At 39.5% G+C, this 24277-nt stretch overlaps 1 long non-coding RNA gene across 2 annotated transcripts in view; it reads right to left on the reverse strand.

Moving 5' to 3' along the window:
• Positions 1-24277, reverse strand: part of LOC120357272 — a 181962-nt gene that overhangs the window by 21278 nt on the left and 136407 nt on the right. The window lies entirely within an intron of this gene.

Consider the following 24277-nt stretch of genomic DNA (forward strand, 5'->3'; position numbering starts at 1 on the left):
ATGGAAAATTATTTCAAATTATTTTCTCGTTAATACTTAATCAATTTTAAATTTTATTGACATGTGTCGAGCATAAAGCTATCAAGTTATCGAGTTATCACGACGATGCCGTTTTCTCAGACTGTAAATCGTTTACAACGTTGATAATTTGCCCCGTTATAACGCTCGACTCTCCGTGCTCCGTTTCTTGATTGTACGATCGGAGATGACTACATAATGACCACTCCGCTGTGTTTCCGCCCGAATAATCCAATCTAACAGTCTGACGAACAAAACTGCGCTTCACGTAAGAACTGCCACGTCGCAAAAACACGTCATGATCAATCGTCGTTAATTAAGTAGATTAGCGATTTGGTATCTGCGCCGGAAAAAAAGTAGTAGTGATAAATAAACTAATCGCGAATCTGTTTTGCGCTGCTACCATTTATATCAATTATGGGACGCATGATCGATCGTCCGTCATATTCATGTAATTATTCGTAGAAACACACGTGGTGCACGTTTTAAAGCAAAAAGAAACGACTTATATTCACGGGGGAGATCGCTCCTTCTTTGCTGATAACGATCGTTTTTCTTTTTTCCTCACAAATGTCGGAATTTACTCGCCCGCTTATTTTAATATTGCAAGAAGCGCAATATAAAGAAGTATTTATAAATGCTTATTTACGCTTACAAACTTTTTTTTCATTCCTGGAAGTAATTCATTTATAACAGGATGTTAAAATCAAGCAAACAGTCATTTTATGTTATAAGAATCGTAAAAAAATGTTGAAAAACATAGCTGAGATATTTCTCGGGTATCTGCTACAACGTTTCCTGTATCATGAGATTTTACCACACTGCATTCATCGCGAATTCAGTGAGCTATCGCGATTGTCGTTGTTGGGAATAAAAAAAATGTCTATCGTAAATCACTCAGTAGCGATAATAGCCAAATAAAACTACGAATCTACGATCACGTTGCGAGACACAGTGTAGAATTAATCGAAAATTTATTCATACTTTCAAATCGGCGGATACGATTAAACAAGATCTTAAATATCAACAAAGTGGCAAAATATATTCAAAGTGGTATAGCTCGGGATATTCTTATAAACATCCGATTGGTAGGACTTCGTGATCTTTATTAACTCAAAGTTTTAAAATCTATGAATTGCCGTCATGCGTAGAGATTTCAATGTGATGAGAAGGCACACACATGTAGCTACGTCGTCAATAAAAATAGCGTAAAAGGAGACTGCAATAAAAATTTTAATTTTATTAGTCTCGTAACCTTCCGTTGCACGATTCCAACTCGGCTAATTCAGTTAATTTATGAGTGTTTCGTCCAACTTTCCTACACATATACATGATTTACATGGAAACGGAAGTTCGACCTTTCCGAATTCTTTGTTCCTTTTCACGTTCATTAATTTGATGTGACATTTGAAAAATGTGTTTTGAAACTGCAAAATTTGCCTATTGCGTCATGTTGAATCATTCGATTCTTTTTCACGCCAATGAAAAAAAAGATGCTATTTTTGACACTGATATTGCAATCCTCTTAATCTAAAGTGATTATTTCTGTCTCAATCTCTGAGAAATATCTTTTTATCTCTCCATATTTTTCACGATTGCCGTAGCTACGTGTACTCGCTTCGCATGTAAGTATTAAAATAATCTGGCATATTGTAATAAACAAATCCTAAATGATAAGCCTCACGCGGATACATACTATAAAATGCATGTTTCAACGCGTGTATTATTCGCGACGAGTACTTTGCGTTTCTCACGCATTCCGAAAGCAACGTCCAGTCGAGATATTTGCGCAAACAATCGTGCCCGGGGAACTGTTGACTCGGTTGGACGTTGCATTACCCAGGCGTCGAAATTATTCGAAATTTGTCAGAGCCCCTTTTTGCGAGTCTTCTTCCAGAACGATGCGTTAAGTCAGGTCATGTTATGGCCTTATCTCCCACGAGGCTACACGGCGGATGCAGAGAAATTCAAGAAGGCCCCGAAACGGTTCACCGGTGCCGTCCCATTCCGGCGGACCGGCCGCCTCGTCCTTTTGCGGATTTAATTTATGGAGCGATTTTAATGCCTAAAAATATACCGCGTGCACCGTCCGTGCGTCCCGCCTCGAGATTCCAAGCGGTTTCTGGCCTTTCCAGATCCTCCTCTCGCTCTCGCTTTCTCGTTCTTTATCGTTCTTTCGCTCGGTTTCGTCCTTGTTGCTGCGTGTGCGAATATCGCGTGCTCGCACACCCACAGAGCGTACGTCGCTATCTCCGATGGGCTTTGGCTGAAAAATTCACGCTGATCTCGCGCGCATGTATGCACATGCATGCACACGTGCGTGAATGCATTCGACGTTTCATACGTAGCTTTCGATCGAATGCAACTGAATTGCAGATATAAATCGATGAGACCCTGGGTATCCTACGCGCCCGGGGCTTTTCAGCGTCTTTCGCCGAGTTACGCACGAAACTGGCGGAGTTATACATTTCGCCAGCGAGCTCTAAGTACGATTTATCGTTGCCAGTTGCATGCGCACTCATCTCCCGCGTGACTCCCGCTCGTTTTATTTCGTTGTTTTTTTTTTACGTTTCAGAGATCTACGAAAGAGTCAGCTACCATCTCGGTGAATCGAACGCGAATCAGCGGACGAAATTTTATTCGCGGTTTAATCTGAATACACCGGTCGTTATAATTAATCTTATCGCAACGATAAAGCCGTACTTACGGCCGCTGCACGACGAGCGTATAGATAGAGTCGGATTATTAAATTAAATATTCCGTAAGACCCTGCCTGTCTACTATTCCGACGCGTTAATGTACACTAAATTACCGCGTAGAACATTATCCGCGGCTCTTACACCGATAAATGCTACTTATATCGAGCGCAATAATTCTTGTCGGATCAGCGATAAATTATATTCGGGCCCTGATATAACGCCGGTCCACACGCAGCAACGCATCCTCGCTTCGCCGATGACTTTTGCGCCGCGATCGGCTAGCGGCAGTCGGGGTAAATTTCACGCTATCGGAACTACGATATATCGAATTAACATATCGAATTGCGACGGATATATTTTTGCAAGTAAACGCAATCGGCATTTACGGGGGAGGGGAGGGGCGAGAGGAAAGGCGCCGCTTGAACGGAATATCGTTTAATTACGCCACATTAATCGATACAGAAGTATGATGCTAACGTAGCCGGAAATCGCGTTACAGCCGGGCGTATTATTGCGCTATCGTATTTCGCGTATCAGGATCGCGGAAGAAACCATTCCCGCGCGGCCGATCTCATAACGCGATACATGGCAGCCTCTCGGAGGATAAAGAATCGCGCGATCTTCCGGTACGATCGTGCCCGGAGCGATACGCGATCTATGCCTCGAAATCGCGGAAGTATGCACTGCTACGTAATTTCCCCAGGAAAACGGATCACCCTCGTCCATCTGCGCCGGTCGGAAATTGCGGCGGTGCTGTCCCGATGGACCGCGCCGCGCCGTTGCGCCGAGATTCGATTCCATAATTCATCGATCCCCGGGGTGGTGTACGCGCGGATTATTAAAGCAGAAAAAGGAGAAGAAATATATTAAGCCGCGGGGGCCGAAGGGGGAGGAGGCGAGGGCGATAATGGTACCGCGACGCGCCGATATATGCGCGTATCGGTAAGGTGGAGCTTGCACCTTGGAAACGGTTACGCGTTATGATTTACGTTCGTGCGCATTGGCTGCAGTTGCAACCGACCGGCAGCTACTCGCCGGCATGCACGTGTGCCACGCGCACGTCCGTGCGTGCCTGCGTGTGTACGTGCCCGCGTCTAGTAACGTTCGCGCGACATATCGCGGTGTAAATTGTCGCTGAACCCGACTACCGAGAGAAAAAGAGAGAGAAAGAGAGAGAGAGAGCGAGCAACGGACACGAGCGGGGGCGGAAACGACGGTAGCCTGATATTATAGGCACGCACGCTGGTAGCAGCCCGGGATTCAGTTTTATAATTAGATAAGATCGCTTCGAATCCGTTTTAATTAGTTTAGATGAATGGATCCTCGTTACGGGCGAGCACGTAGCGCATGCTCGCATTAGTATCGTTTACACGCGTCGCGAAAATTACAGTCCGCCCCGGCTGATTATATTCTTCGTGCGAGGCTCGTTACCGATGTTCCCGTACAACATACAGATCAGTCACACTTTACGGTTCGTTTATTATTACACGTGAATTTCCATTTTTTTCTTCCACACTAACAGGTATCTCGCACCACCGAAAGACACTTAATTTTTGTTACAGTGATCACAAGTAAGAGCGTTATAACTATCGTGCGACCAGTAATAAATGGCATTAATAACGTACTAATCTAAAATAGTTGCGCCGATTGTAATTTGTATTCTGACAACTACAAATGGAAAAGGCTTCTTCCAAATTGTCGTTATAATCGAAATTTATTATCATGACTCATCAATTACCGGAACCGTCAACATGATTCGCTACTTAATTAAAGAATTCTAGTTATCACAAATATTTCGCGCATGCCTTTGTGCATCTAGAGACGTTAAACGAGAAAGCAGCGTTGTGTCGTATATTACGGAGATTACGTCTACATGAACGATTTATGTAAATGTTTAAACGAATCTTTTTCACATAGATAGTACAAATAATGTAAATTATTATAAATTGATTAACACAACACAGAAAAGAGTTATAAGACTGTTAATATATCTAATTTTAATATCGATAAATAAAAATAAAAACAAAATATTAATAATTAAAAGGTCAAATATAATTTTCATAAATTTTGAAATTAAATTTTCGATCATCCATCGATTACATAGGTAACGTGTAAAATATTTTATACTTGATTTATATTATACATACGTAATGTACATCATTTATATTTTACGCGTAAACGTCCAACCTTACAAGAAAGTTACTTGTCTTACATTTGTTATGTCACCGATATCGATTTTCACATCGAATTAAAATTACAAATATCATACGAGCGTATGTGTAAAAAAAAACTATTCACGTATCCACTTGCCAGAGTACTAACTCAATTATGTTTGTAACTATCGCCGTGGCGCCAGGCGAAGTACTAACCGATTTAGATTCGACGGCGCTGCGCATCCGCGTTATTTTGCTCCCGCGTATCATACTCTCTTAGCTTGGAAACATCCGGCTGCGGGATGATGTTTATGTGCGGTTCGCGAACGTCCGTCGTGGTCCGTTAAGTACCTCCGCGTACGCTCGCTATCTCATTCGACCCTGATGCCTGCATCCGCGGCCGATAGCGCCGCGAGTAGATACGCGACAAGATACACGCGACTCGTTCGCAATTTTGCAATTCAGATCCGCGTCAGGAGTGATACGCCGATACGATACGACGGTATCGTGGTGCGGCATACAGCCTACGGATGCACGCCTTACGCACGAGAGGAAACGCGTCCGCGCGACATGCAAGGCACACCTCGAAATTCGTGCTCGCGTCGAAGACCGATTCAATTCACATCACGACGGTGATACATCATGTAACAGTGTTATCGATGGACTGTGTCTTTATGTTTTAGCGTTCCACGCACAAGGTGATCCAGCGTTTCTATTGTGCGTAGAATTTATCACTTAGAATAGCAACTAAAAGATTCTTAAAGTTCTATTGCGTAGAATGTCATCTCTCCCTTGAAAACTTGGGGTTAATTTTGTATTACTCTCTTTTAAGGATACTGGAACATATACGTAAAAAAAAAAAAAATGATTTTGCTGTTTCAACTTGATACAGGTTTGAAAACAATTCTGCTCGATCATCAAAATAATTATGATTGATATTCAAGCCTGATGAACATTTTGCTGCAAAAAAATTTCGATATTCTAGCATTCAGTTTGACAATGCAACAATTATTTTGGTAGGTTAACACAACTATTTTCACATCTCTGTCCAGCTAAATTTTTACTTTAGCAAAACCACCTTTCCGTGTACGTAGTTTGTTGAAATTTAATATTGCTGACAAAGAAAAAAATAAACAACTAATAATTATGTAACGAATAAAATATACAGCATGTCATATAATGATTTAGTAAAAAAGAGAAATCCATACGATAGATGTAATATTGTCATTTAGAATTGCATGGTATTAAAATACTTTCTACTTTCTATTTTCAAAAGTTTATTTTAAGACTGATGGAAAGAAGACAAATTCTTGTGTTTTTCTTATTTATTATCAATCTTGAATATTATGTGATATTGCATATTCAACTTTTTTTTTTACAACGTAACGCTGGTTAATTAAATAACACTTGCCTTGCGAGATTCGGATCTATTAAATCTTATTCGCGAGTGGTGATTTATTGAAATTGTCGCTTAAAATTCTTCTTGCGTAAAGCCTTCTATTTATTACCATATTAGCTAACGTGAATAAATTTACAAATTACACGAATCGAATATCGATCAAGAAGCGGTCGCGCGGGCGGTCGCGATCGCCATGCGTTACGGAAAACGTGTATATTGCAAAATACGATTAGTGCAAAGCCATGACCATGATAAATATTAATGGCCGTTAATACGCCGTCGTCTTGTATCGCGTATTAGTTTTCTGTACTGCTGCAATACGCGGCGTTTTGCTCGTCGCCGGGTTGCAATTCCCCTCTCGCAATAAAATAATCGTGGAACAGAATCAGTATATCGACGACTGTCTAGCCTCCAGCGTGCGTCGCGACGATTTATTCGTGCGCTAAATGGATTTACGTGAGAGCATTATAAGACATAGTACTCGACGATACTTCCTGCGATAATAAAGTCTAAGGACATTTTCCCGCGAACAACTTCGGCGAATCAACTTATACGGGAAATGGGCGTTTATATTAGTTCATTATTGCCTCATTAGCTCTATTTATCCTCGCCAATTAAACGCTTACGTCGAGCATGCTAATGATACAACTGCTCTTCAAAATCGAGAGCTCTCATAGCCGTGTACCTGTGCCGTTTACCGCGAGATCTCGCCTTATCGCGCGTACTGTTATTATAAGCTTAATCCGACAGGTGATCTCTCGGTGAAACCACCCGGAAATCTACGCTGGCGTCTCAGGCTATACGCGATTCGCGCGCACCTATCCGGAAGTGACGGATTCGATGAGTTGACGTTTAGATTAGCGCAATGAGACGGAGACGGAGACGGAGACGGTATCACGATTCGTTTTTGCCATCACATTTCATTCGGACAGTTAAAAGAAGTTACACGTTACGTGCGATCGGTTGCGCATGATTTTTCGGACGGGATAGCCGCGCGCGGTTAATCGGACTGTTGCCCGAGCATTCTGCATTGCAAAGCGAAGAGGCTCAACGGCGATGGATGACACGAGCTGCAACCAGCGCGTCGTTCGCGCAGAAGAGGAACGATCTCCCCTCTTTCCCCGCCATTGACATTTAGATTATCTTCCTCGCGCTCCGTTCCCGAGATCGCTATAATTCAGAGCGCTCCTTTTTACTCTCGTATCGATTTCTATATTCGCCGGCAATTAGCGATTGCCATCGACTAGACGCCAATCGCCGAGCGGAAAAATGTCGTCTTCAACTCTTCACAGAGGACGATCGACGAACGGCTGCTGCATGCCGTCCGAGAATCATCGTTTATCAGTTCTTTATCTCAGACCGGTTCGTCGCGGGAGTTCCTTGAGAACGTGGTCGCGCGCCTTGCCGTCGCGTACGTTTGTAATGCGTAAATAACGTTGACTTCATAAAGCACATTATACCGCGAAATCTACGGAGCGCGGTCCTATAAATCAAGCTCGCACTATCCGCCGGCTACAGTCCCGCGGGCATGCGAGCGTATCGCTAATGAAAATTTGTAGAACGTTGTTATCGGCATGCCGGTCAGGTTGACGCATCGTTTGCATAAATATCTTTGACAGATTTCTAACGATACGAAACTATGACTATCGACGAAAGAAACAAAAACAAATATTATTAGGTATGTACAAAAGTTCTGGCGGTTTATTTGAAAAGCATACCAAGGATTTTGCAAATTCTTTTCAGTAGAGAAAATTAATCGCAATAATTTTAGAAGATAATTACAAAAAAGTGATGTGCCAAGTAAAAATTTATAATTGATATTAGAAAATCTATGGCGACGGTGCAATGAGCGAAAGAAGTTGTCAATTTTTGTTTCAACGCTTCCGTACGAAATTTCTTAATCTCTATATTTACTCAGCAAAATCTTCCTGATGCTATATTAATACCAAACTTTTTAATTTTTACTTAAATCGTTATTTGTTAAAAGATTTATTATAAAAATAAAGTGCTATTAGAACTTTTGCACATATTTATTTAATAATACCTTTTACCGCATACCTTATTATTCATCTTCTACATTTCCACTAAAATATATAGAATTTTTATACAAAATTTTATAATGTTACAATCTTTCTTCAATCGCTAGCTTATTAGAAAAAATTAAATCTTTTTAGCGCTAAGCTTCAGACTAATAAAAATATTTAAGTTGTTTCTCCAAAGGCAAGGCAAACGATTGATATCAAGCAAAAGCGTTTATTGCGTGAACACGTGAAATTTGTATGCATCAATCACTTAAGAGTGCTGCGATCCGACACAGTCGAAAGAAGGAAAAAGCGAAATGTGTATCGAGACAAAATTATCGTGTGCCAGACGCCGTAACGCTTGAACTATCCCGCGGTTCTTTTTCCATTCTGCGTGAATAAGCGCGAGCTAACGGAACACTTGTTAACACTGGTTGCATTCGACAATCCATAAATCGTGATTCGACGTCGGAGCGCGCATACATCCCCCGTCGCTTATAGAGCACTGTTCGCTCGAGCGGTTATGATTGGTCGAATGATTATGATCGGTAGCCTGTTTTCGCGGAAAACCGGCGCACGCAGATCGTCTCGCATGCCTGATCGTAATTAATAACGCAAAAGGCGCCCACAGAAAGTTGTCATGTCGCGAGTGAGGGAAAAATAGCAATTTGCCGATAGGGAATAGGGAAACCCGTGTTTGTCGGCTCACTACGCTTTTTTTTGTGTGTCGCCGCTACGTGCACGTCTCCCCGTTGGCATTAATTATTTTTACTTTTTGTATCCTTTAATCACCCCGCGCTTTGATTCGCTTTCTCTCTCTCTCTCTCTCTCTTTCCCTCCTCTTTCGCCCTTATCCCAATCTTTAAGATTACCCGACCGGCCCGAGCCGGCTTGATCGGCTACCTGGTCCTTCACGTTACGCATTCAGGTCTTGTCTACGTGCAGGATAATATTTCCTGTAACTGTATAACAGATTTACGAGCGAGTCACCTGGGTGGCGCGAGAGAGACGGAGCATGTGTAGGATAGGAAGGCTATCGTGAGTATCGCGGCTCGCTCACCGCGTGAAATTGGACTTAATAATACGGTTTTCGACCGGAACGCGGCGCGGAGCTGCCCAGTTGCATTTGCTATTAAGTCCTACGTTAATGAATGACGATTTTTACACCAGGCTGCAAAATGAGAAACTAATGAAAAAATAGAAAAATAAAATAAAATAACAAAAAAAATTTAATTGATAGCTCTTGTTTATTGGATATTCATATCAATATTCATATCGAGTTTCGCTTTTTTTTTAAACAAAAAAGTTACATGGTTTGACAGTAGATACTTGAATCTTTACACAAAGCTACTGCAACCCTCCTTCCTCACATTTTTATAAAATCAAATTTTAAACATACCTTTCTTTATCGCAACATAATTATCATTGAAACTTATTCGTGTTAATTTTTTTCTATTTAATGTAATGAATAATCCATTACAAAACAAGAGTTGCAAACAATGAATAAGATAACTATGCGGGAATGAAACAACGTTAGGTTCGTTTACATCTTTTCTGCTAAGCGACAGTAGCAAATTTCTTCTCTGTAATTTCCGTAAGATTTATTTAACGCACCATTAACGTTTTTCTTTTACGCGAAATAGTTACGTCGACCCACCGATAAAAGTTTTGCTTAATATAAATCTGCATCTTTTTAATTTCGCGCTGATTCACGTACCGTTCTACATGTATCAATAGATGAAATGCAAAGTGCGTCCGTTTAAAAAGCTGTCTAATTTACATAATGACACCGGGTAAAAACTAGTTCAAGCATGGTGGAGTCTTAAATAAGCGTCAATATCCAGGTGTTAGCTCTTCCATAGCTTTTGTGATATTGCGCGAACGAGCCGATTACGAAATTCAACGATGTAATCGAAAAAACTTTTACAGACGACTGATTCAAATTTTATTCGTTCGATATAAAAGTACACGCCGGTACACGCGAAAACACAGTTGTAATTAGAGGCGAATCATTGCAATGTAATTAATTTGGTGCATTAACAAACCGTCGTAAAGTAACTTTCTAGGAAAGGAAATCACTGGCGCGCATGTTTCGTTATCGCGAGATGATGTACGATATCTTGCGTACTTATCGGACTTGGACGCATCGACATTAGCGATATAACGACATAAATGATATTATTCGTTGTCCTTACGAGTATATCCAACGGTGACGTTGATTAACGATGCGGCCCGATTCGCGCTGATAATGTGCAATGTGGTATCACACGTCGACGATTCCGATTTTTGCTATAATTATTATACACATAATTATATATTCCCATATTTCAAAAGCTACCCACGCGATACGCTAATATGAGAAGTTACGTAATACCGCATTGCCGCGGCAGCGAATGCAAATTCGCCATTGCGCAACAGGGCTTGCTATTCCCTATCACCGCTCGTCTAATTTCAATTCCGTCGTTGCGTGTGTTAAAAATATGTCGCAAAAATCTGTTATAAATAACGCGACAGTAAGGTCAATCGAGTTAATTGCCACAGAATACTACGAACGTTGCGACATTTTTTATATTCTCAAAAGCCATTTTACGTAATCCGCAATCCGTATCAGGATCTAGAATAATCTTTTTATAATTGGATAACACGCATATTAAGAAACATTCTCAAGATTTTCTGGAAGAATAATTAAAAATAATCTTTTAATAAAATTTAGAGCATAATTATAACGTTGGTTACAATATTTGTTAATTAAAATGCATGTGGCATGATCAGAATGATCTTAAATACTTACTATGTAAATATTTTATCAAACCATTTTCATTATATTTTACATTTATCACATTTAATTTTCGTGAAGCTGTCACTGATCACGATTTTTATATACGTAAAAAACAGAGAGATTGAAATGATTAATAATTTGATGTATCCAGAGAAATAAGCCTTTATTACTTTAACCGTAATGCAGTTTATTTATTTAAATACGAGTAGTTAAATAATAAATAATTTCTATTATAATACTTAATCGAGAAAGCTGGTGTCATAGCCACACATATGGAATGCATATGTGGCGGCCTGGTGCTAACAAAAAAATTATAATAGATTATAGGCGGAAAAACTCTGAGAAAGAGAAAGATGGTAAAGTTTTGGCTTTTGACACTCCAACAGGTAAAGCTCAGGGGTGTTCCCTAACCAGGCAGGTGTATTTCTTTTTAACATTTTCTATAGGTCAGCGGTAGTCGCCGCTGGGATATGCTTAGTCGGAAAAGATGCTAACGCGCCGCACATGTATCACACACATATGTGTGCTGCCGAGATAAATATATATCATTGACTATGTATCGCAGACATGTAGAAGTAACATCTCCCAGCGATCGAGCGAAGCAGGTAGAAAATCCTATATACAGGGTGTAAAATAAGGTAACAAACTTCGGGACCGAGCTCTCCATCAAAACATGAAAAAAAAAGTTCATATGAATTTACGTCCGCAAACTCTTTATTACTGAGATGCAGCTCAAAATGCTTATTGATAAAAAAAAAAATAAAAAAAGTAACATTTATTACTATTTAATATTATTTATTCTCAATTTTTAATTACAACAAATGTTCGAATCGCCTTTTCATTTAATACACGCTTGGACTATCGCACTCTTTCAAAGATCCTGGGGCATTGGGCAATTACAAATGGTGTTACAAGCATCCAAAAGGCGTTGGCGTAGCATATCTTCGTTGCGATTGAAACTTCACATAAATTAAGGACTTTAAGTATGTTAAAAAAAAAAAAAAAAAAAATATATATATATATATATTTAGAGAGTTGAAATCGCGGGATCGTATACTACTTCATATAATATTTAAACATTTTGAGCTATGTTTTAATAACAATGCATTTACGAACATATGTTCGTAAAAACTTTTTTTTATATTTTGATATAGGAAACTCGGTTCCAAACTTTAATATTTATTTTAGTTACACCCTGTACATATATGTCCCTACCTGACCAAACTGACTAAAGAAAAATAAGATTATCTAGTAGAAGGATAATGCTTCATCCGAAATGAAAGGAAAAAGGAAGAAGAAAGTGACGCATATGAAAAATTAGCTGTGTATATAAGATATTAGAATACTTTTTTCATAAAAATGTCAAAAATCTAAAATATCTTTTTGGAATACATACAGAGCATTGGATTAAAAAAAAATCTTTTTAAGCAGGACAAAGGGCGATAACTTTTTCAGCATCTCATCCTCGAGATTACACAATTAATAATTTATCATAGCCAGTTTTCGCCAGACATTTCCTACACTTGTCTAATTTTGATAAAAGTAAATTAAGGGAACAAAGTTCTTTAGCACCCAGCATGTTTATAATTCCAGATTATATAATATAGCGATTCGTGCGTGTAGATTTTACACACGCATTTTTTTCAGGATCACATTACGAATACACTTAACAGGTTTCTAAGATTAGTTGGGATAACTAATTAAGATTGATTCAACTGTCCAGAATTGAATACGTAGTAGCGAGGTATCAGATCTCTCGCGCAATGCGCGAGATTAAGGTACCGATTTTTCTCCGTTGCTGAATCACGCGGATGTAACACGATCACATTACGAGTCGAGCACATTCGATGACCTTAATGTAGCGAGGGAATATTTAAGAGCGTAATACATTTCGGCTCGTGAGTATATCCGCGCAACTTACACGCGTATCCCACGTACGTCCGCGCGACGTAATTAACGCACGGGAGAGGGGAGCCTCTAAGATGTTTTTATTCCGTTCTTAATTACCGCGACCGCGTGGAGCACTGTCGCATTATTGCATAATCGCGAAGTAATTAATATACCTTCGCAAACCCGCTCCGGGGGATTGAAGTTTTTCCGCGCGCTTACACGAGTACGGTCTCTGGGAGATGCGCAATCAACGTTAATTGCGTAACGCCTAATGATAAATTATCTCTTACGCTTATCCACGCATCGTTGGACAATATGTAAAGCCGATAGGAGAGGCGATTCCCAGTCGCGCGCCGTTCAACCTCATCCTTCTTCCTCCTATCGTAATTGAGCTATGCATAATAAAAGATCGCTAAACGACGACATCTTAACAGATCTCTAATGACTACGTATCACCAGCGATGATGGAACCACAGTTCGCGTCTCGCGTCCCGTTCGCGCTTGCCACTGCAAGCTTCTAATCGTGCGAAAATCCTCGGGCGAAACTTATCAACGACCGAGAAATAAATGACGGCCTCCACCGCGAGCTCCGCTTCATTTTTTTTTTCTCTTTCCGTTCGCATGATTTTATAATGAGAGACGAGATAAATAATGCATGCGCAGTCGGGCATAAAAGCAGCGGTGAACTTTTAGCATTCTTAGGCAGAAGCGGAGGTATGACGACCGTCGAATAAGGCAAATAAACTGAGACTGTGAGTAATACGCATCGATTTCTTAAGTAAGCTTAAGTATACTTTGATACATGCTTATTTACTTTATATCGTTTCACTTATGTAATAATTGAAAACCGGATAGATCGCTATTATAGGGAAAGTCGAATGTATGTGGAAAATTTTTAAGTTTTTTTGTCGTAAATTTGAAATGGAAAAATTTTAAGGAATTAAATATCAGGAACAATTAGGTACAGGAAGAGAATAGTTAAATATAGTTACATGGTAGAAAATATTTTGTATTTATGTTAAAACCGGTCCCTGTTAAAATTTCTGTGTTGAATTTTTAACACACGGGAAAGTTAATTTAACATAATGTGAGTGTGTTATTTTAATATAGCGTACTAAATCAATATTCAACATTTCTTAGTATTAAAATAACATTATGATAAATGATAAATAAACAAAATCATAAAAATAATATAATTTTAAAACGTCAAATCTAAGATAAATAAATAAATTATATGTGTCAACATATTGTAAATGTTAATTTTATTTATAATAAATGTTTCCAAATTGTATTAAAGTGTTGCATTTTTGTATTAATTTTTTACATAATACTCAAATTACTTTCTGGCATTTGTGTTAAATCAACATAAAAATTGAGTAAACTGTTTGAGATATGTTACATTTAATACAAATTTAATAATTATGCAGGAACAACAAAATCATTTTCAATTAATTTCAAGTGTTTCTATTTTCATTCGAGTTAAGGAATTTTTACTCACGTTCAATTATCGAGATATTCATTATTTTCATACCACTAGAAATAATAAAGTTCAACTAAATTTAGATAAAAAAGAAATCACTCTGTAGCATTTTGACACGTAGTCTTCCGTTTCATTACACACGTCTATTACGCACGAAGAACCGATATAAAATTCTTACTTAAGAATAGTAGTTAGACACTTCGTAGAATAAAACCTCAGACACGGCCACGAACAATCTCCAAATTATGCTTCGTGGATCCTTGAAGAGGACCGGCCCCCTCAATGGCTGTTCTCTCCGACCCACGATGGCTGCTGGTCAGGCAAAGCGCAACGAATCGTACGTATAGACTCAACATAGCACACATCCACACGCACACAGGGGAGTATTCATAACACAACGTACCCCAGTGTCGTTTTACTGTAAGCGTTGATTGGTCACATCAGAACTTTTCTCTCGCTCTTTCTCTCGGAGATGCGTATCGGGATACTCTAACGAAAAGGATGCAAATTTTTGTGACGCCCCTTAACAATTTTTACGAATCCGCGACCTAATCGTGGTTCCCTGAACGGACACGATTCTCAATCTAATCGAAGAACATTGGCAGGACTTGTTCTTTATGTTTATCCATTAACTCGAAGGGGTAATTACGCTGAAAGTTACGTAGGCATCATATTCGATGGGAAGTTAATAAGCGACGTGTATCCGCACTGCCTAGTAAAAAAAGGCTCGTTTAAATTATGCACGATAATACCCGCAGCAGCGACGAGTAAACAAAGTTTTAATTCAGTTGAAGTTATCGAGTTAAGTTGTTAGTGGAATGACATTTTATCGTCCGCATGCTTCGCGGATGCTTTGGATCGTTCGGATCATTAATCTTTTGCGAAGTCTTAATGCTTGAACAATGTCATATTTATCGAGACGATTAGTTCATTAGATTTATTTTAATTCAATTTATAACAATTTTAAACGATTGAGAATAATATTGTTTTTCCTTGTCATAATAATACATAAAAACGTAAAAAGCTTACAAAATAAAAATCGTCATCATTTAAATATGAATAAAAATTTTTTACTCTTGTTTAATTACGAAACTTATGTTAAATGCAATAAAGTAGATATAATATTAATTTATATCAATATTCGGTTCCCCAAAGCTTTTCATATTTACATTCATTTCAACAATATGCCCTCGTCCTCGTCAAGCAGGCAAGGTGAAGATAAGTACATATCTTATTAATATTTGTTTATATTTTCACTTATTAACTGACGATATGCCGAATATAAACAAAACTACTTTGTATCTTTTTTCGAAAAAAAATCTCAGTCACAATTAAGTGTTCTTACTGATCTGATAAATTCCGAGTCTCTATAAGAAATCTTGCTTGTTTAAATCGACAAATCACTTACATATCTATTGAACGTATATAAATCCGAAGTATTTACTTCAAAATTTGCAACATTTTGAAATTGGAAACTTGAAGCCAAATTCTTTGATAACATATTCAAAATCAAGTGTAAAATTTTCACGTCAAATTGAATCTTGTTGATTCGCGCGCAGATATAAATCGAATTCGAATAAAATTTTCTTCAATTTACATTACCTGTTAATTTAAACGTAATAAAATATTTTCAATTTCGATATTGGAGAGTCTTTAATAAATACGAATCGCAAGAAAATAATTACAAAAAATGTGCTAAATTAAAAAGTTATAGTATTTTATATATATATATATATATATATATATATATATATATATATTTAATGCATTTCATTAGGAAAATATAATAAAGCAATTTTTTTTTAATTTTCTTATTCAAAAATTGACATGTTATTTAATTTAAATGTGTATTTTGTGTTTTCAATTAATTAAATTTTTTAATCAATAATGTCTTAAATGTGTAATATAAATATAATAATTGCATAAATGGTTAATATAATTATTTTGTTAAATACTTATTTAATTAATATAAATATTTATGAAATTTGTTAAAGATTCGCTGTTATGTTTAGTGTTATAAATTTTGTAAAATCATAATATAATCCTATAAAAATGTTGAAACAAAGAGCCCTACACCTTCTTTCTGTTCAAGAAAAAATGACATTCTAAAAGTGTTGATGTCAGCAAATGGCGTAACTAATAGCAGAGCTCTTTACGAAAGATAATTGTCTATCGTATACATAAATGTTTGAATTGTTTTATAAAAATCGATAAGTTTGGAAAATTGACACTGAGGCGCAATAAGTTCATATCGCAGCATATTGTTATTATCTTTTAATTTTCGTTACTTTACATCATTAAATTATGCACGATAAAGGATCATACGCTCGATGATTTATTCGATCGATTTTACCGGTCAAAAAGAACGCTTTTTACGCGAATTTCCTTGAAATCATCATCGAGGCGCGCCTTTTTCAGAGAACGATTCAGCCAATTACGCCGCGGAAGCGGCCAGTTAGCGAAATCAATCGCACTGCCGCGTCGTCGTTGGCGCAGGGAAAAACCCTTTCGCGAATTGCACGCGATTGTACCGTCTCGTTTCGTCGTGGCCATTAAACCGCGTTCGCTCGAGTCAATGAAACGCCCTCCTTATTCTCCCCTCCTCGCCCTCCGGAACGCAAGACGCACCGGACGCATGTCTGAACGGGGTAACTGTTTTCCGTTCTTGCGAAAAGTTAACGGCCCGCTCGTCGAGATCACGCTGCAATTTCGCCGGCTTATGGAAGCGGCGATGCCGGGCGTAGCAGCACGACGTAAGAACACCCGTTGATGGGTATCCGCGCGATTTTACAGGTACCGTTACACGTAAGGGCGACTTAATTTCCTACGCGATCGATTTATCGACGAGACGGCGAAATTCCGCGCCGGGTTTCTCGACGTTGCCCCTTGGGTCATAAGGCCGCTGACGGTACAGCGTGAAGCTATTCCAGATCTAAACTCGGGCAGTCGGCAAGAAAAATCCGTTAAGTGCAGAAGTCCACGAACTTCGAGAACGAGAGAATTATTAATATTCTTTTTTGAAATAAAAGTTGCATCAAACAACATGAATATTTTTGATAGCATAAAGCTTATATAATTTTTCGAAATATAAAGAGATCTCATTTACTCGATATATAGTCCAAAGGTTAAATATATAGTCGCCTCACAACACATTACGCAAGAACGATTAAATTAATAACAACTTTTATCCGCTACGCAGCTGATTGTACTGTGTATGCGTTTAAAAAGGATACGCTATTAATGTGGACTGCGACGTCATTGATACATGTGTACGTATGCGTGTGCATCTGTTTATATGTGTTTTTATATATCTGTTTATGTGTGTCTGTACCAGGCATCGGGCGAAGAAAGTTCTTTTTCTGGTTCAGCGGGATCCTCTCGACAACCTGATTTCGCCGATCCACCTTCCACCTTGGCACAACGAGTTGTTTTCGCGCTGAGACTAATTGCGTCCATTAATCGTGACTCGATTCGGTAATTCAGATTTGGACTCGTTTTGTCAGTGCCTCGTTTGCGCGCTACGGATGGCTCATCGATTTCTACCAGACCAGTTCTCGACATAAGTATTATTAAATACGCTACCTTTGCGCGTAAAGTGTAACAATTTCGCATATTCCTGCACAATTTTTATCACAAACTCGAAAGGATATAACGTAACGCAGTAGACGAGTGAAAATGAAAGAAATGTGATTATTGTGATAAACTTTTGACGATTCGAACATAATCAGGCTCAAATCTATATTTATAGGATTCGTAGAATTAACTGACGATTGGCATGTTTACATTACAATTTATCAGATTGGGATTTTTTACTAAAATTATGTAAAAATTCATATATAATACAATCTGATTTAATTAATTATAAAAATGCAGGTAGCCTTGCATTACAAACTTGACTATTTTATATTATCATTATTTTTTTTTTTAGAAGGGAATAAAACGAATTAAAGATACGTAGATGGCTATTAAGATAAGAATGTTCATTTCGTACTGCGTACGAAAATAAGCAGCATTAACGCTAATTACGCGCACATCTTAAACGCAGTTGCGCAATGACTGACGAAATTTATCGTACCTCGATCGCGTTCTCGTGTTATTACGTAGTCGCTTAGTCGCGCGACAACAGTGCGCCATTAACGAAGTCGTTGATCGTGCATTCAATATGTGTGGCAATTCATTCGGGCATCAAACGTCTCAAGGCCGAAAGTGTAAAAAGAAAAGAACGTTAAAAGGGAAAGAGAAATTTTATCTAAAAGACTGCGGAATATAAAGTATAGACTTCAAAAAATTCTTGTTCTTCTATACTATATGTTCTTTTTTCCTAGCGTAAAAATATCATCAACTACATACATAATCAACGTACTTTTAGAAAAAATTAACGGAAAGTCCTGTTCAGCACTTTTTCCCGCGAATTTCATTAACAAAATTTATTTTTATATCTCGAGTTTTAGGGTTTTACCAAGATTTCAACAACGCATTCTTGCAACAGTAGCCGAGAGCATGAAGCGCGTCTGGTCGCTCCGACGGTCAACTTATTGTCCGCGCTAAGCAATTATTATCCTTGCACGCCAGTCGACGCAGGATTGCTTTGCACGTAATCGTTACGGAGAGCTCCCGTAACGACGTACCGGGCGATAAACGCCACTTCAGTGGCGTACGGTTTTGCGCGAAGATACGTTCACGTGCAATGCCGATATTTCGCGAGAGTAAATTTTCCACGACGACTGATTAGTGGCGCTACGGTAAATTAGAGAGGAGCTCTAAACGCACGTGTTCCTACGCTCGGCTCTATTACAGCGTGCGTAAAATAGCTTTTGTACAGACTTTAGAACGCTCCTGCAGTTGCAGGAGCAAGATACTGGATCATTCGAAGAAGATTAATTGTTAGAATTAAAAAGAATTAATTAGTGATTAATTAATATACATGAAAAATAATAAAATAATTCATGTAATTTAATAATTTCAAATTTCTTATACACGAGAGATTTCTGTAGAAAATATAAATATATTGATAATCTTGATGAGACAAAGATATGAGAACGGGAATCTAAAAAAGTTACGGCTACAATTGGCTCTATTGGCATAATTTTATTTATCATTGGTCGCTTTGCGTGCTCAAGTTTTATTCATAAGAAGAGTCAGTTCAATATTTTTACTTGTGTGAAATTGGCCTAAGCCTGACTGGGCTCGTCTAACAACGCGAATGGAGCGCGACGCGTCGTCGAACGCGCGTTTAACCACCGATAACCTCGCGAATGTATGAGCCCGGCTGCCCATGCTCGTATGCGTAACACTTTCGATACCGTTATCACGAGCGCCATTGCTGCGCTTCCTGCCGCCAATCTCTCGTGCTCAGAGTTCTTTTATGTCGCGATATGAGCGCGCGAGCAAGCGTAAGAAACGCGCGCACATCGATTTGCCGGAGCCGGTCGTTGGAATATAATTATCGACAGGATAAATCAGATTCATTTTTTACACATCGACGTTTAATTAGCATTAGATAGCCGGGCAGGATTTTCCGATCAGCCATGGCTGGTATTTTAAATTATCATTTCTTGAGGCTGAGCAAAAATTCTGCTTCGCCCGCCAAGCGGATTATATATATATCTAGCTAAGTATTCGATATTTTTTGCATACTTTTTTTCATGAAGCTCCTTCAAAATAAATGACTTATCTCGAGAACGAAAGGGGGAGAGAAAAGCTTGTATCTCTTTCTATAAGTGCATGCACATAATATTACTTATGTAAATTTCTTGGCATATTATTTTAAAAAATTTATAACAACGTATATATTTAAAATGATAAATAATTATCTGAGGACACATTTCGTTGTGTTTAAAATAATTCAATAAGATAAAAATAAAAATAAATAAAAAATGATAGGAACAAGATTTTATTTCCAAATCAATCCAATAAATCGTGTCCGAAAATCTCATTACACACACATATATCGCCGGTCTTTCGTTTGCCTCGTCGCATTTTTATATCCAGACGTAAACATACCGATATTTGCTTTAGTGAGACGTACGCAAGCGGTAAAAGAGCTGACCGGTCTTTCTCGGCGAGCAGGTAGTGACGATCTATAGGCGCGCACGTGTAGACACGTACGCGTAGTTACGTGTGCGTGAATAGATGCAACATTGACGTTTCTCTGAATGAATCTCGGGCAAACCAGTTGAGAACCATTATGCTTACGAGCGCCGTCGTTTAATAATGAGGCGCTAGAGACTTCAACGCCCGCGCAAGGCATTGCGTCTCGTCGCGCCGAATCTCGTCCAGAGACTTCGACGACTGCACTCAACGCATCACCGGTCTTTGGCCGGAGATGGATTCAAGTGGGAAGACGACGTACGATAGACGCATCGGAATTTGATTTACTTTTAATTCATTTCACGATGTTGGTTCTACGTCTAATAATAGTGACAATAATAGAAACAGTAAATTATTATACACAAATTATCCTTTATGAATAAAACTTTGAATTTAACTCCAAAGTGAATCATAAATCGAGAATGTCAACAGATTCTCAGTTATATATAATACTTCTTATATTCTCAAATTTGTCGATGTATATTTATATTTTTTACCAAATTTTTTTTATACCTATATTAGAGAGTTGATATATTTGAAACTATTAATTTATATGGCAATTTTATTGCTTGTTAACGACGTGAAAAATGCAATATATAACATATATAAAATGAAAAAAAAAAATTATTTTAGTAGTCTTCTTATATAACTCTGAAAATAAAAATCTAAAATCTTACATCTTTCATGTCACAATATAATTATGAGAAAAGGAAATTAAAATACACCTTTGCTTTGCTAAGTAAATTGAACCTGTTGGGAATTTATCAATATAAAGACATTACTTACAATTAGCGTGGCGTAAGTCTGAAATCATAAAACAATAAGATCCTTGAAATTTATTTAAGCTCCGCACAATAGACCCATTCTTTGTAAATTAGCTGTTATCCTTTTGAAACTATTTTATTTCACGAGAATCATTTATGACATGACATTCGGAAAGTCTGTTGTCGGGGGAAATACAAGGACGAGGCGACCACAGACTCGAGTAAGAATCTGAGGTTTTTGTTTCGCTCGCGCCCAAGAGACGGGAAGGCGCAGAGAGAGATACGATAAGACTATAATGAACCCAAGCATGATTTTCGCGCCCTTCACCCCTTCCATCCCAGCACACGTGACAAATGAGCGTTTTGCCAAGGAGAACGCGCATTTCGCCGATAATAACATGTCGGCGGGTATTCAGAGGGATGTGCGTAATTACGGGTGACTACGACAGAATCGGCCGTGGATGCCTCTGCTGAAACGAGCGTATGATGTATTCACAACCACGCGCAACTTTAACCCCTTCTCGAAGACCAGCGGCAATTTTACTCTTGCGAAAAAAATACATATATAAATTGTGAAAAAATGTCTCTCTTTTTTTTTAATTTAATAGACTGTGTCGATAGAATAGCCCATTTAATGAACCTTGATGTGTTTCTCGAAAGAAGCGTTTTTGCTTGCGAGAGCAAAGACCTTACGCAATATTTTACGCAATAGGTCGAAGCGTGGCGGTGATCTAGTGTTAAGAATGAGAAGTATCGAACCACTCTACACGTTGTCACTCGAAAAGTAAACTTTGTCTTTGACCGAGCTGAGTTATGGACACTTCCTCACACGCTTTCCGACACGCTTTGCGATCTGCATAAATATGTGACCGGTGAGCCCGTTTTATCCCGTCGGCGTGAGAGATATACAGCGAAAAGGTGGGCGCGGAAGGCGACTTTACGACTATACGACGCGCGCGCGTCGATAGATACGATGAATAGAGAGGGATTTTCTCGGCAAGGATCGGACTTCGATCTGCTTTCACGAGGTCGACGTTAGAAAGCCGCGCGTAACGCGCGCTCGTCTGGGACCGATTCTGCGTCGACAGCGTTGGAAGATGGCCCGCTAGTTGGTTCTGCTGGCGATACAATCGCGCTAATTCGCTACACAGATATGCCATAGACAGCGAAAATGGAGCTAAGAAATCGGTTGGGAAAAAAAATATTTCAAACCACGAGATTCTACCCCTCTCTGAGATCGTCGTTTCTTCCCCACCTTTTCTACTCTGCCACTCGATCCACCTACGCAAGTGTGTGCACAGCCACCCACGCTGCGTACAAGCGTGCGGAGATTGTGACGATTCCCACGGAAAGAGGCGCGCGCGAGTTCGAATTATCTTTATCCGTCACAAGAAAAGCGTCGCGTTCGGACTATCTCGGAGAAAAAGGATCGACGCAATCTGAAGAATTCAAATCGGTCCAGTCGTATCTTTCGAAATTCTTGTCTGAGAAAAACGCTCGGGCTAGGCTACGAGCAGCGATTAAACACGTCGATTTGGTCGGATCCACATACGCGTTTGGGGCCCACGAACGAAGTACGATCCCTCCCTGAGCAGGGTCGCATCGTGCGACGTAGCCTGAGGCTGTCCTCTCTCGCTGGGTGCCCATTTTTCACAAGCTCTCTCTCTCTCTCTCTCTCTTTTTCTCTCCCTCCTCCCTCTTTCTCTCCCTCCCTCTGGCTCCCCGACTTCCCCTTTTTTTCCTCTTTTAATTCCATCTTCTTCTTTTTCTCTTTTTAATCTCCCTTCGTGCGCGTAGCCAACGCCCGTTCTCTTCGTCGCTCGTGCGGCTTCTCCTTTCCTCCTCTCTCTTTCTCTCTTCGTCTCTCCTTCTCTTCGTCTCATCGTGGACTCACGCACACGCCCTCCTCTTCCATCCTCCCCTTTCCTCCATCCCCAACATTTCCCCTCGTATCTCTCGCTCCTTCGATTCCGAGTCCATCTCTGTTCGCGCGACTACGCCGGCAGCACCGGCAGCAGCTTCGCTCTCTTCGGCATCCGGCGTCCAGCATAGACGTCTCTTACCGCGTGCCCCGTATAAGAGAGAATCAATCGGACGTACATATATGAACATACTTCTCTCCCTTCCACCATCGGCGAATCTCCCTCGCGGATATCCTTCTCACAATGGCGGTAAAAAGAAAGGAGGAAGAGACGAGACGATAGAGCTCTCCTCTCCATAAAGAAGCTCTCGCTCTCTCTCTCTCTCTCTCTCTCTCTCTCGTTCATCACGTTCGTTTAGCGAGAGAGATGAGGGAAGAGGGTTTGATGTGTGCGTATGCGCGTCTGCCTCGCGATGACTCGGGAAGATGCCTCGATCATCCAAGGCGGATAGTTTCAGGCAGAGAGGCTTTCTTTATAGCGCGCGCGTAGCGATAGGCCGAATAAAAAAAGATACTATTGCAATACAAAAACTTATAACAGATAGATACATCTAAGATGTCTTTCCGTCTGGCCAAGCATCTACCGTCATTCGGCCGACGTCTATTTGGCGCGTACGTTCGGCGAGATGACTTTACGTCCTTCTATTAGATATCCCTTTCGGATACGGTTTGGTATGTGGATATCCTTCTCAAGGTGGCAAGATAAAGAGCGAGCGTTATAAAATCGAAGCAGAAAGGAGAAGAGGTGGAAGCGGAGGCCAAAGAGGCTCAGATACGATAATCTTATACGTATGTGTCCTCCTTCTCGTTTCTATCGCGCTCCTCCCCGCGACTACCCTTCTCAAGGTAGTAAAGTCGGAGTGGGACAGAGATACGAGAATGAAATCCAAAATAAGAAGGACGCTAAGACGCCGGCGATAACGTACGTCTGCGCGGTCGTCTTCGTCCCGCTTAGAGACCTTCGACCGCGTGTATCCTCAAGTTAGCAACGCGGCTCGAAGTTGGAACCAACGACAGAACGAAAAAGAAAAAAAGAGAGAGAGAGAGAGAGAAAAGAGAAGGC

Source organism: Solenopsis invicta, chromosome 3, assembly GCF_016802725.1.
Source record: "Solenopsis invicta isolate M01_SB chromosome 3, UNIL_Sinv_3.0, whole genome shotgun sequence".
Lineage (NCBI taxonomy): Eukaryota > Metazoa > Arthropoda > Insecta > Hymenoptera > Formicidae > Solenopsis > Solenopsis invicta.